Genomic DNA, 15,543 nt, shown 5'->3' on the forward strand with positions numbered 1-15,543 from the left:
TGCAAGACGTAGAAAGTCAGAATGGAAGGTGTATAGTGATTCACAGGGAGGTCAAGATCACACTTACGGATAGACTTGATATGTTCAGAAAAAGATCACCATTTGAACATTGAATTGAAGATTGGTGGAATTATACATACATTACGGTCTCACATGGATTCTTAGCAGTGGTATGTGGTAGAAGTGAATGATCAGGTGTTGCATGGAAAACTAGAGGTCGGGGTAATGAAAGTGTAATCAAGTATATCCTGAAGGGAAAAGACAGTTCCCACTTTGATCTAAGCCTGGTAGGATTACTTCTGCTTTCCAACAGCAGCTCCACCCTTCTCAGTAGGTTTCTTGATGGAGTTAAAGTCAACGGTATAGGAAGTTAAAAGTTCAGTTGAAGATAAATTGGAGTTGATAAAGAGAGTGGATAGAAAAAAGATTTACAGTATAGAGACCACAGAAGAAATATTATTTCACATGGGTTCCAGAGTTCAGAATCAAAAGTCCAATAATGTATTCCTTCATGGAGGTTGGTGGGTTGAAAACTGATGCTGGATAATTTCATTTTTTTGGTGGTGTTGAGTTCACATGATGGGATAGGCATGCAGAGATTAATCTATCTTGTGGACAATGATGCTGACTTCCAGCAGAAGCAGGGTAGTTGGGCCAAGATGTCCAATCTGGCACAGTTCTGTTGGTGTGTCTTGCAGCAGATTGAGTGTTTCTGTTCAGCAAGGTAATCCTTGTTCCACGACCCAGAGGCCCATGTCACATGGCTCCCACCTCTTCACCATCTTTGACAAAGTATATGTATCCATTGTCTGGATATCAAAGAGTCTTGATAATTAAGATGTGAAATGAAGGTTCTGGGGTCTTTGTTTTAGCAGCTAATCTACGTTCTTCTGGCCAGCAGGGGTTATTAGATGCATCTAGATGTTGTATAGCTTGCTTTGAAGTTGAGCTGTTCAGTCCACAGGGATTGTTATTGGCTTCTCAGGGATAATGAGGTATGAGTTTTCTTAAAATTACCAAGTGGTTTCTTTTGTTCAGAGGTCATAGACCCACTTTCAGCCATTTTAAATGTATTTGTTTAGCTCTGAACATTTTAGAAACACTAATGAGCATATCTATATATATTTTATAAAACAATATACAGTGTGAGGTCTTATCCCTTACAATATTCTGTGAAAAAGATTTGCTCAGTGAAGAATCAAAGACTGGTTCAGAAAAGGTTACTGTTGCTCAACTTTTATTACTGTTGTGAACTTGTATTGTCTGAGTAAATGTTCGCCTGCGTACAGTTTAAACACTAGTAACCATGAACTAACTGTGGTAGTATAGGGAAGGAGGAAACTAAAGTTTATAGATGTTCATGTGTAAGCTTTGTCTCAGTGGGAGCACTGTTGTCTCTGAGTTAGAAAGTTGTAGGTTGTAACTCCACTCCTGGACTTCAGCACAGAATCTAGGCTGACACTTCTTGGCACTACTGGGGAAGTGTTGCACTGTTACTGGTCCCATCATTTGGATTAAATTAAACCTGGGAGTGTTTGACAGGATTGTGCAGAGGGAGGTTTAAAAGACTTGAGGGGTTCCTGCCAAATAGGGCAGCCTCCACCAGGTGGCCACATGGATATAGTTTTGCTGCCACCTTTTCATAAACATTGCCTGTTGGTTGTGTTAATCCCTGCAGTCAGTGACTGGAACACTGGGGCTCCTCAACCCGTTTGGGGAGATTTAATAGGCTCAAAGAGTCAAATGGCCTGCACTTACTCATATGTTCCTATGACTTTGGTCGGAGTGTCATGCATATTTTGTACGGCTTCACGCAATCTCAGTGAAGGCAAGGCTGCCAGAGAAAAAGCCTGAAGCTGTCAATGCAGTGGCGAGAGGGTTGGGATGGTTAGTGAAATCATGAAAGATGAAAAAGGTCAGGATCATGTTCTTAGTATTTGTATGGGTGTTTCTCATTGTTATTTTCTCCAGCAAAGTTGAATGGATCTCAGTGTGCAGTGAAATAATGACACACAAAGTAACACCGTGGAAAGAAAATATAAACAGCAGCTGGGCAGCAGCTGGATTCAAATAACAGTGACCTCTCCTTAGATTGATTGTAGAAAGGAATTCATGCAAGACATTAATATTAATCTTCTTGCTGTAAATCTTAGCAATAACAGCATTATTCACATTGTGTAACCAAATTAAGCAGTTTCATTAAATCGCAGTATATTGTGAGATGATTAGCTTTATTATTGTATGTACAAACATTCCATCGGCCTATTTCCTCTTGCATTTTATTGCTTGTTTAGAGCTCATTGTTAACTCCCTTACCTCCACTCTCAATGTTCTTGATGCCCAGAAATCCAAGAATTTCTTTTATGGCCTTGTGCTTTACTAAACTTAACAGGGAGTATTTGATGGGGTGGTATAGTTCACTGTCTATTTGACATTTATATTTATCATAGTGCAGTTTAATGAAGACTTGTATGTGAAACACAGGATGGCATTGTGGCTGTGCTCTGCTTCACTTATTGGTTGGAAAAAGCTCTTTCAACTTTGCACTTCAGTGAAATTGAATGAAATGATTATTTGTCTCCATATCTCCTTATTTCTGTCTCCTTGACATCCTAGACTTTGGATTGTACTGTCCTAAAATTCCTGTAGTGCTAGTTTGGCTTTGTGTTGGAACTTAACATTGACAAAGATGTTATTCTTTGCTGTTACAGGACAAAAACTACTGTTGAGATGCTGCTTGCATATTGCACTTGTTGAAGGAGGTTGAAAGAGGACAGGTTGAGAGCTCCTGTCAACATGTTACTGAAGGTTTAGGCTACACAGGAAGCAGCAGTTTAACTTGCTGTACACACTTGCTTTGTTCAAGTACAGATTGTGCCATATTGTAATAAATGTCTTTAATTTCAGCATTGCAAGAATTGAAGCCAAAAGCCCTCTTGGGTTATAAGCAGTAATTGTCTTATTCCCTCTTCATAGGACTGCCTCATTTTTTTCAAATAATCAACAGTTTCCAGATACGCATTTTCGAACACTACCATTTTAAATCGAAGGCAATATTTTGTTGCCCAAAACCATTTTTCTTGAGTGCTGTAATTTATTTACATTAACAACATCAACGTGCATTTATATAGTGCCTTTAATGTTATAAAAATAAATACTTCACTGGGATGAATCTGAGGAGAGGCCACTGCTACTTGAGCCCAGCTGCCATTCAGATGCTGTTTTTACTTTTGTTCCGGGGGTTTTATTTTGTGCGTTATCATTTCATTGTACTTTGAGATCCATTCAACATTGCTGGTAAAACATAACAATGGGGAACATCCATACAAACACTAAGAGCGGAATTTTCCCATTTTTTTGGCAGAGTTGTTGCAATGGATGGGAAAAATGGTGACAGCCTTCTCTGCCACATTGTTCAGCTGATAGTAGAAAAAAGTGAAGGAGCAGGTCCCACAGTATAACACTCAGAATTTGCCTCACCTCACCAGCAACTTAGTTTTTTGAAGATTCGCGCGCGCGCGCACTGATGTGAATGGATTATGTAACGGGGACGGGATTATCAGAAGTAGAGCCCTGATAGTTAGATGTAAATTTACTGTAACTGAGATGAAAACAGTAGCAGAAAATCCCCCCAGAGAACATGATCCTGATGTTATGTGTCATCTTTGACAATTGAACTGAATACCCCAGTCCTACCGCTACTGGGATTACGTGCAATCATACAAAATAGAAATGATGGTCAAACCAGAGTGCAATAACTAGATCTCCCCTGACAGACTGGTGAGCTCCAACCACTGACTGCAGCAATTAATATAATCAGCAGGCAACACTTTTTAAGTTCATGGATAGGTGACTCAAATTGTGTTCATGTAGCGCCTGATGGAGTATGCTTAAATGGATATGGAGATGAATGATGAAAGCAAATTCACAGCCAGAAAGAATCTTGCATGTGAACAGTGATAAAAAGAGATTCATCCCAGATTGCCTGTTCTCATATATATGTTTATGGATGAGTGTAGTGCACACATTTGAGGATTCACTGCTAATATTGGTAAGAGCGCTTTTTAATGTTGAACTGAGTATCATGTGTGTTGGTGACAGCTCGAAGCAATCCATTCACCTTGGGCATATGGTTCTGATAGGAACATGTCAGGGACATAAATCCCACACACAGAGCAGAGTCTAGATGTTCCTGCTTCCTCCTCCACAAGGTTCCTATTTTCAAGAAGGGGAATAGGGATAGCCCAGGTAATTACCATGCGGTGAGTCTAACCTCAGTGGTTGGTAAACTGACGGAGAAGATCCTGAGGGACAGGATATATGAGCATTTAGAGAGGTTTAGTATGCTCAAGAATACTCAGCATGGCTTTGTCAAGGGCAGATCGTGCCTTTAAGCCTGGTGGAGTTCTTCGGAAATGTGACTAAACACATTGACGAAGGGAAGGCGGTAGATGTGGTTTATATGGATTTTAGCAAGGCGTTCGATAAGGTCCCCCATGCAAGGCTTCTAAAAAAAGTGAAAGGGCATGGGATCCAAGGGGCTGCTGCCCGGTGGATCCAGAACTGGCTTGCCCAAAGGAGGCAGAGAGCGGGTATAGATGGGTCTTTTTCTAAATGGAGGTCGGTCACCAGTGGTGTGCCCCAGGGATCTGTTCTGGGACCCTTGCTGTTTGTCATTTTCATAAATGACCTGGATGAGGAAGCGGAGGGATGGGTTGGTAAGTTTGCCGACGACACGAAGGTTGGTGGGGTTGTGGATAGTCTGGAGGGATGTCAGAAGTTACAGAGGGACATAGATAGGATGCAAGACTGGGCGGAGAAGTGGCAGATGGACTTCAACCCAGATAAATGCGTCGTGGTCCATTTTGGTAGGTCAAATGGGATGAAGGAGTACAATATAAAGGGAAAGACTCTTAGTACTGTAGAGGATCAGAAGGACCTTGGGGTCCGGGTCCATAGGACTCTGAAATCGGCCCCGCAGGTGGAGGAGGTGGTTAAGAAGGCGTATAGTGTGCTGGCCTTTATCAATCGAGGGATTGAGTTTAGGAGTCCAGGGATAATGATGCAGCTACATAAGACCCTCGTCAGACCCCACTTGGAGTACTGTGCTCAGTTCTGGTCGCCTCACTATAGGAAGGATGTGGAAAAGATTGAAAGGGTGCAGAGGAGATTTACAAGGATGTTGCCTGGATTGAGTGGCATGCCTTATGAGGATAGGCTGAGGGAGCTCGGTCTTTTCTCCTTGGAGAGACGAAGGATGAGAGGAGACCTAATAGAGGTGTATAAGATGTTGAGAGGCATAGATCGGGTGGACTCTGAGGCTTTTTCTTAGGGTGGAAATGTCTGCTACGAGAGGACACAGGTTTAAGGTGCTGGGGGGGTAGGTACAGGGGAGATGTTAGGGGTAAGTTTTTCACACAGAGAGTGGTGGGCGAGTGGAATCGGCTGCCATCAGTGGTGGTGGAGGCGAACTCAGTAGGGTCTTTTAAGAGACTCTTGGATGAGTACATGGAGCGTAATAGGATGGAGGGTTATAGGTAGGTCTCGAAGGTAGAGATGTGTTCGGCACAACTTATGGGCCGAAGGGCCTGTTTGTGCTGTAGTTTTTCTATGTTTCGATGTTTCTAATCGAACACAGGTTACTGGAGGATTAAATCATTTTCTTCCAGCAGCTGTCAAACTGAGAGAAATGAAGCATTTAAATTAGAAATACTAAAACTGCATTATGTGCAACATTTAAATTATTCTCTGATGCGAGACCGCGACAGCAGATTGGTAGGAAGCAGAAGGGGAACGAGTCAAAGTAAAATGTTAAGAAAAATACCCATTAAAACTTAGTGCCTGCCTGGAATTCCAGTGTTTTCTTTGATGTAGTGCCATGCCAGTAGAACATTCAGCAGATTAGAGATTACAACAGCTCTTGTTTTCTGTAGAGCAACTTCTGAAGTTGCACTTCACATATCCTTGCAATAGTTTTGTACTTCAAAACCACTCTCTGCATTTACCTTTAACCCAGCTATAAAATTCCATAGTTTGACACGGTTGGGAGATGCTTTGCGGTCGAACTGGTAAATATAAATGTCAATTTTGTCATGGTCCTAGGGCAGGCAGGGTAGGGATCTCCTGAGTGCAGCTCGCTCTCCAACAAGTTATCATTTCACATTATGAGTGAGAGTGATCATTTCTGTGAGAGTGCAGGCTGAGCGAAGTGGATGTCACCATGGATGACTCAGTTGCACAGTGAGGAAGGTGAATGGAAGAGCAATATTGGTAGGGGATTTGATAGTGAGGGTAACAGCTTCAAACATAATTCTAGGATGATGGGTTGTCTTTCTGGTGCCAGGGTCAAGGATGCCAAAAAATTAGCGGGGTCGGAATGGGAGAATCGCCTCCATTGTTTCCACATGCACCTTGTCAATACTGTTCAGCATCATATATGCTTCAATCAAATCATCCCTCACTCATCCACACTCCAGTGGAAACAAGCCTAGTCTTTCTAGCCTTTCCTCATCAGATAACCCACTTATTGCAGGTATCAATCTAGTAAGCAACCTCTGAACCAACTCCAATGTACTTGCATCCTTTCTTAATTAAGGAGACCAAAACTGCATACAGGTTTTGAGATGTCATCTCACCAATGCCCTTTCTAACTGAAGCATATCATCCTTACTTTTATGTTCAATTCTGCTAATTAAAAAGTACAACATTTTATTAGCCTTCTTAATTACTTGTACCTGTGTACTAATCTTTTGTTACTCATGCAGTAGAAAACCTAGATCCATCTGCACCTCGTAATTCTGCAGCTGCTCTCCATTTAAGTAATACTCTGCTTTTTTATTCTTCCTGCTAAAGTGAACATTGGCACATTTTCTCAAATTATGCTCCGTCTTCCTGATTTTTGTTCACTCACTCAACCTATCCGTATCCACCTACAACCTCCTATGTCCTCTTCACAACTTGCTTTCCTATCTACCTTTGTGTCATCTTCAAATTTAGCTACCATGCTTTCACTTCCCTCATCTAAGTCACTAAAAATTTGAAGCCCCAGCACAGACCTCTGTGGGATTCCAATTGTCACATCAGTGCTGTTCACTGAGAGATGCATAAAACTGGGAAATGGCACTAGTTTGAATCACTCAGCAAGCAATAAGTCAGACTACAAGTCAATACCTAAAATTGGAGGTCATTTGGAGCGTTGTCTACATTATATGTGCAAGGTGAGGGGATTAAAGCCATTTCATCTTTTATCATCCAAAAATCCTTGAAGTAGTGGGAAATTTCAGCATGCAAAACAGGCAGTAGTGACATATTTTCAGGTTCTGATCAGATATTGTAATCTGTTGGAAAGTGGAGAAGCGTGTGAATTTCTTGCCTTCAATTTGGTGGGATAAAAAGAGCAACTTTGTCATGAAAGCCTTGACAAGGAAACACATGTCATGAGCAAAAACCCCCTACCTTATAGTTTAGAATTCAGTTCATTTATGTAACTCGTGACCTCAGTGGCAAACGTGAAATCAACCAGTTCATGTCATTCAATTGAGGAACATCCAGGTCTTTTTCTTTCATTTGGAAAAACAAGTCAATCTCTGCTTTCAGGTTCTCCACACTTTCCCCAAACTAAGTCATCAAACATTTGTATGGTAGAGAACATCTGTATGCTCTGACCTAGACTCCTCTAACAAAGAGACAAATTGCCTGTGGTTTAATGCCTTTATTCTAATAAAGTTGACAATTTTGGAACTGTGTCCACAATATTGCTTAATTTCGGAATATTCTTGCACAGAACCTCTTGGTGAATAATGTAATTCAAAAAAATGATTACTGCTCTGGGTTTGTTTCTTTCACTTGGTCCTGAATTAATTTCAACATTTTTCAAGTCAAGTTGGGGCTTCCATCGGTGATCATACTTGTCAGTCTCTTCCAATTCAGTTCACATTTTGAGGTGCTGTTATTTACTGCTTCCTATAAATGGTTTCCAATAGTCATGTTTTCATTGAAGCCAGTTCTTAAGTAAACTCAAAATTTGTGGTAATGTCTTGTATGAGAATCAACAATTGGGCTGTATCTTTTGCATCACAGCTCTCATTGAGTGCCAGAGCTAAGTAAGAATAATTGTTCATCTTTAATTGTTGGTCCAGGTTCTCTGAGCTAGCAGTAGTGCTAACCACTGTGGCAGCAGAGTGCCATAGCAGTTAACACTGCTGCCTCACAGCAACTGAACCTCGGTCCCTGGTGCTTTGAGGTGACTGTCTGTGTGGGGTTTGCACATTCTCCCCGTGTCTGCGTGGGTTTCTTCTGGGTGCTCCATTTTCCTTCCACAGTCACACAGATGTATAGGTTAGGTTGATTGGCCATGTTAAATTGCTGCTTAATGTCCCAAGATATATAGGTTAGCATGGTAAGTAAGCTGACTTACGGGATAAGCCTGAGTAGACTCAATGGGTCAAATGGCCTCCTGCTGCATTGTAGGGATTCTATGATTTCTTCTACACCTCTTATCATAGTTCGCCTTCATAGTGAAACTTTTTAAAATTGTGTTTTCTTGTCTGGCCACAATGTTGCAGCAGTTAAGCAAACAGTCCTTGGAAAAAGGCTTGTGGTTTTTGGTGATTTAATGTGCAGTCACGTAGCTCACTCTGGTAATTCTATCTTGTGGCATATATCATCTGGTTGAAAAAAACTTTGCTTTTTTTTCATTTGAGCACCATCTCATGCAATTGTCCAGCTTTCTTTTGGTCAGACATGTTCTTGTATTTAGCTGCATGTTTGCTCTCAAAGTGATGGTTCAAGTTGTATTCTTTGACTAATATGACACTTTCCTTGCAAACTAAGCACACAGTTTTCCCTACTACATTTGTAGAGAAATATTCTGAAGTCCACTTCCTGTTAAACACTCGGCATTCAGCATCTATTTTTCTTTGACAAACTCATGTTTGTATTGTATCCCTCCACTGAAACACGACAAATATGAATTCCTGCGAAATTGAAAGTTATGTGACTAAGTTTTGCGCAACTCCCATGCTAAACCATTGGCTGCTATGATTAGCAACACGATCATAGCAACCAATCATAGGCCAGTACCCTTCACGCAGACACTGCATTGTTTTCCTGCTGTACAATGTTCTTCGATAAAGTAAATTTTAATCACAGCACAACAATCTGGTATTTGTTTTTGGCTGCCTGGGAGTCATAGCAGGCCAGACAGAAGTAATATATGGGCCATATTTTGCCCACCCCTGCTCTTCTGTGAAGACGGAAACAAAATATGTGTTCCTTTCATCCACCATTTCTTTATTATCTACTATTAGCTGCTCATTGTCACTCTCTAGAGGACCAACACTTTACTTACTCATTTCCTTTTTAAATACCTGTAGAAACTCTTGCTATTCGTTTTTACATTTCTAGCTCCTTCTCTAATTACTTTCTCTCTTGATTAACCTTTTAGTCATTCTCTGATGTTCTTTATATTCTAATCAGTCATCTGACCTGCCACTCATCTTTGCACAGTTTGGAAAGCAGAAAATTAGTAAGTGTGTTTGGAAGGCAGAGGAACAAAGACTAGAAAATAAACAACAGGGGAGTTTGGCTGTGCTAAATGGTATATAAGGCAATTAAAGAAGGTAAAGGAAGAAGGCAGATGGAATGAGAGAAACAGATTGGCAAGTGGGAGAATGATAATATAGCTATTACTGTAGCTAAAATGTTAGAAAGAAGGGCAGGAATAACAGGCCAACATTCCTGGTTACAGGGTTTACAGATTACATAAAGAGGGCTTTAATAAAGAAAGGAATTGCAAATATAGATGCAAGAAACAATTATAACTGTGAGGAGGGATGATATGGTAGGATCGCCAAATGTCATTTGGGCTGAATTGAAGAATAAAAAGGGAGCAATCACACTGCTGAGCGTGCACTATAGATCTCCAAACAGTCGTGAGAGACTAGAAGGGCAAATACGTAGACAAATCTCTGAAGTACAAAACAAAATAGGACAGTAATAATGGAGAATTTCAACTACTCTAATATTAACTTGGACAGATTTAGCGTGAAAGGCATAGAGGGAACGAAATTCTTAAAATACATTCAGAATATTTTGGCTGGAAACGATGCAGCTCTGGACTTATTTTCAGGGAATGAAGCTGGGCTTGTGGAAGTTGTATCAATTGGGAGCACTTCAGTTTGATTTGGGGTAATTATGGAAAAAGACAAAGATAAACAGGAATACAAAAACCGCAGTTGAGGAAAAGTTAATTTTACTAAACTGAGAAGTGATTTAGCTAAGGTGGACTGGAAACAATTATTTGAAGATTAAATCAGTTCTTGATCAGTGGGAGGAATTCAAGGAAGAGATAGTGAAGGTTCAGAGCAAATATGAACCCTTAAATTAGAAGGTGAGAGTAACAAATCCAGAGCCCCAGGATGTAAAGGGGCTGAGAGGAAACAAACAATAAAAAAAGGAAGCTTTTTACAGATACCAAGGGCTCAAAACTGCAGAAAACCCAATGTTTACAGAGAACTGGAGGAAGCTAACATTGTTATTGTTTTAAAAAGTGAGAAAGGGATAATCAAGTAAGACATTGCAGGCCAGTCAGCCTAACCTCAGTGGTGTGAAAATAATTGGAAAATTTCAGGATATGTCTTGATTTAGAAAGAAACAGGTAATCAAAGAGAGTCAGCATGGAATTGTTGAGAGAAGGCCATGTCTGACGAATATGATTACATTTTTTGAGGAGTTGATTTGGAGGGTTGATGAGGATAATGCATTTGATGTTGTCCATTTGGATTTTTTCAAGGCTTTTGATAAGGTTTCACTTGGCAGGTTAGTCACTAAAGAAAGCAAAGGAGAATGGTTGCTGTTTTTGTGACTGGAAGACTATTTCCATTGGGAACCTGCAGGCATGTACCAAGACTTTTGCTCTTTGTGGTATATATCAATGATTTGGACTTGAATGTAGCAGGATATGATTAAGAAGTTTGCAGATGTTACAAAAATTTGCCATATGGTTGATAATGAAGATGAAAGTTGTAGACTGCAGAAGACAGCGCCAGGGACCGGGTTCAATTCCAGCCTCGGGTGACTGTCTGTGTGGAGTTTGCACATTCTCCCTGTGTTTGCGTGGGTTTCCTCCGGATCCTCCCACATCCCAGAGATATGCGGATTCGGTTGACTGGTCATGCTAAATTGCCCCTTAGTGCCAGGAGGATTAGCAGGGTAAATATGTGGGGTTATGGAGAGAGTGTTTGGTGGGATTGTTGTCAGTGCAGGCTCGATGGGCCAAATGGCCTCCTTCTGTACTGTAGGGACTCTTTGATTCTATGACTCGTCAGGTAGGTGGAACAGTGACATATGTAACACATTTAGAAAAGGCTAAGAGGCAAGGGAATGCACAATGAATGATAGCATACTTCGATGTGTAGAGGGGAAAAAGGGTCCTTGAAGTGTATGTCACATATCCTTGAAGGTGGCTGGGCAGATAGATAAGGTGGCCAAGGAGGCATAGAGGATAGTCACCTTTATTAGTCAAAACATAAAATTCAAGAGTAGGTAGGGTAGACTGGAACTGTATAAACCAGTGGTTCAGCCACAGCTGGAGGACCGTGTACAGTTCTGCTCACCATATGTGGGAAAGATATAATTACCTGAGAGAAGGCATAGAGGAGATTTTTGAGGCTGTTACCTGTTTTAATTATGAGGAAAGATTGGGCAGGTTTTCTTTGGAACAGAGGAGGTTGAGGGGAGATCTAATTAAAGTGTTTAAAATTCTGAAATATCTAGATAGAGTGGGTAGGAAGTCCTAATTCCCTGGTTAAGGGGTCCATATATCTGGGGCATAGATTTAGGACAAGAGTAAGTTTAGAGGGGATTCGAAGAGAATTAGTTTCACCCAGAGTGTGGTGTGAATCTGGAACTCGCTGCCTGAAAGGGCAGTACAGGCAGACACCCTCTCATTTAAAAAATATTTGGACTTGCACGTGTAGTGCCTTAACCTACAAGACTACAGACCAAGAGCCCAAAAATGGGATTAGGCTGGATGGCTCCTCATCGGTCAGCGCAAACATGATGAGCCAAATGGTCTCCTGTCTTGCAAATTTCTGTGATTTTACATGTGTTGTTGTTGCTTTTCATAACTTGGTCATGTGGGCATTTCAGCTAAGATTAATCCTCCTCTTATCTAGTGTGTATATATACACACATTTACTTTCCCTCCTCATTCTCTTTACATCCTTCTCTATTGTTCACAGTCACTCACTCTCTTTCTCACTTGCTTTCTAAAAGGAGTCATTAGAATGTGGTCAGGCGCAGGAAGCTGACCAATTTCCTCACTCTACTACTCTCTAGCTAGCCCAAAAGTATTTTTGAACCCCAATTACTGGCCAAGCAGAAGCCATGAAGCCAACAACCTTGGCACGGATGAGGTATGGAGCCTGCAGTTTGCTGGTCTATATAGCTCAGTACCACACTGGCAGTATGTTTATCAACTTGGCCAGGAGGAAGCAGTTTTATCTCTTTTTAAGATTGTTGGTTTCTTGCTGTGATTTTTGACTACGCACAATACTTTGGCTGAAAGGAAGATTGAGTGATAAGCTCCCAGCCTGAGGGCTCTGTCATTCGTCTCTGCAAAACAACACAAATCTCTCCATCTTGTAGTTTAATGCCTGTAGATTGCAGCATATCCAAGTGATCATTACTGTAACAACCATATTTTAACATTAGTAAATTAGCTGTAATCAGCCCAGACCGTTCTATTTCTAATCCTGCTGCTTGATGAATGTTAGTGCCGATAGAGCAAAAAAGCTTTAATGTCACCGTTGCCCTTTTATAAGAAAAAGTAATTCCTTGTCTTAGGTGACAATTTATAGACTGGGATTGATTGGCTTAGGAATGCTACTTTGTAAGATTTCATTAGGATGACTATTTCTAAGAGTTATTTATGGTTTGTAAGGCTGTTTGAACTGGATGCCTGAAAGAAGTGCGGAGATGTGTGTAGTGATGACAGCTGGAGTTACTACAGCAACGGGAGGAATACTTTTAATGTTCAAAGCATCTGTCAGTAATAGTAATGGGTTAATGATAGACTTGCTGCAGGCAGGTGCAGATTCAGACCTTTTATGGAATTCAGTAAAACAAGGAGTGCAATTCTAGGATTAGGAATGTGGCAGTTTGGAAAGAGCAAATCGATCACTTATTAGTGAGAGGTTACAATGAAGTGACTGACTACAGGACAATATCTTACTGATTTCCTGCAAAATGTACAGTGATGCCAGCATATTCAAATTTATTCTAGAAATGTATCAAATGTCAGCTGGGCAGTGAGGTGTGCAAGGAAGGAAAGGGCATCTGAAAATATCAATACAGGGAGTCCTCATTTAAAGTGGTGGTGGCATTCCTGAAAATTGCCAATTTAAATGAAATCCCTTCAAGTGAAACATAGTTTCCCATAGGAATCAATGTTAAAGCCAGAGTTAGGTTCATGAGTACAATATTTGCTCAGAAAAATCAATGTAAAAATTGAAACACTGCACCATATGTTCTGGAATACTGTAAATTACAGTGCAGTAAGTGCATACTTATTCTTTGCAGAGAGACCTCTTTAAAAATTACTCTAAAAGTGTCAAGGGATATGAGGAGAGTACGAGAGTATGGTGTTGAGAGAGAGGATCAGACATGATCATGTTGAATGGCGGAGTAGGCTCAAAGAGCCAAATGGCCTACTCCTGCTCCTATTTTCTATATTTCTATGTTTAAGTTCCTCAAACACATGTACTGATACGATGCAGAGCAGTACAACAAAGCATTAATTTAAAAACAGAAGTCCACAGCAGTTCCTCAGGCATGTACTGTACAAACAGCAGATCAATTTGAAAAACAAAGTTTATAGTACGGAACCTGTACTGTAAGATACAGTAAGAAGTCTCACAACATCAGGTTAAAGTCCAAGAGGTTTATTTGGTAGCAAACGCCACTAGCTTTCAGAGCGCTGCTCCTTCGTCAGGTGAGTGGGAGATCTGTTCACAAACAGCAAACAGGGCAAATAAAGACACAAACTCAATTTACAGAATAATGATTGGAATGCGACTCTTTACAGCTAATCAAGTCTTAAAGGTCTGTACCTTTGCAGTGGGCAGAAGCAGTGGGCTTGGTCATGTGATGACATTATCACACTCCTTGTACTGTTTAAATGGGGAATACTGCACTTTAAATGGAACATAGACATAAAATATAAAGCCCTTTAAAACTAAAACTAAACTGCTTTAAAAGGGGTCGCTTAAAACAGGGCTTTACTGTACTGAATGATTAATTGGAAGTCTTACTAATTAGTTTCACAGCTGGAAGTGCTCATTTTTCTAGCGTTTACCTGTATTACAACTGTGACTATGCTTTAAATATACTTCAATGGCTGTGAGCAACTTTGTAATGACCTAACTTGTGAAAAGCACTATATGATGCAAGATTTTCTATTCTTCCATCCATATAATCTCTGTAAGGATGCAGTGGGACTCTAGGTATGAATGTGGGAAAGCCTTAGCTGGGTGTGAGAGTTCCCAGGTGAAGGTGAATGTTGGTATGGGTATAAGCAGGTTCCAGGTGTGAGTGTAAGAAAGTCCTTATGTCAAGTACTCGTTCTTGTTTTTATGTAGCCTTGTTTACACAGAAGTTCCAGGAAATTATCTGTTTTCTGACATGGCATTGCCCTTGCGTTTTGTTTGTAATCATCTAATTGAAATTATAACAAATAACATCCTGCCACCTCAGTTGGAAAGTGAGACATTTGACACAATGAGATGCAAAACAAAATCTTTAACCATCATAAATCAAATACTCTTTGGAACTAGAACAATTCAATGACTATCCAACAGTCCCTAAACTCATTTATTGCTAATCTTTGGTCAGTATTTGCTGACCAAACAAGCAAATTGAATCCATTAGAAAGAAAAATCTGGTTTCAAGTATACCATGTTGAAATGGGAGGTTGGGTGAAACTTGTCCCCGATATTTATGAAGAGTGTCTGCAGCTGGGAAACCTGGAAATACCAAGATGATGCATGTCCTGACAAATTTAACTCCAAGTCTTCTATTTCTTGCTCAGCAGCTGGCCAGGTTGACAGAGGCTGGCCTGCTGCCAGGTAGGACATCCTATGGTAGAAGGCTGCAGCTGTGCACCGCTAGGAATAGTCCCTGAGCACCGAAGAGGATTGCAGGGAAGTGGGGTACTTGGAGCGCAGCAGTGAGAAAGGTATTGTAGAAGGTTTGCCTGAGAGGCTGGAAGCACCTCCTCCTCTTCCTAGCCTCCGAGCAGCATTGAAAATGCACTTACCTACTGGTTCTGGTTGTTCCTGTCTGTAGGTTTGTTAAATCCTGGGATACCGAAAGTCAAATCTATTCCAAAATCTGAGGAGTAGAAATTAATTCAAACATTCAGTGAATTTGAATATTATAATCAGCTTTGGAAAAGGTTTCTGGCCATCCGTAAACCCATTATGATTAAACCAGAAATAGGCACTTTTGTGTGAGCTTGGGGGTCTTGCTTCATATTTTTAGCAG

At 40.7% G+C, this 15,543-nt stretch overlaps 1 protein-coding gene and 1 pseudogene across 5 annotated transcripts in view; one reads left to right on the forward strand and one right to left on the reverse strand.

The window, feature by feature from the left end:
* mpripa (myosin phosphatase Rho interacting protein a) overlaps window positions 1-15,543 on the forward strand; it is a 206,182-nt gene that overhangs the window by 97,570 nt on the left and 93,069 nt on the right. The gene's annotated exons all lie outside the window — the stretch shown is intronic.
* On the reverse strand, window positions 7,248-7,869 carry LOC144510894 (general transcription factor II-I repeat domain-containing protein 2B-like; annotated as a pseudogene).

Source organism: Mustelus asterias, chromosome 23 (assembly GCF_964213995.1).
Source record: "Mustelus asterias chromosome 23, sMusAst1.hap1.1, whole genome shotgun sequence".
NCBI classification, from domain to species: Eukaryota; Metazoa; Chordata; class Chondrichthyes; order Carcharhiniformes; family Triakidae; genus Mustelus; species Mustelus asterias.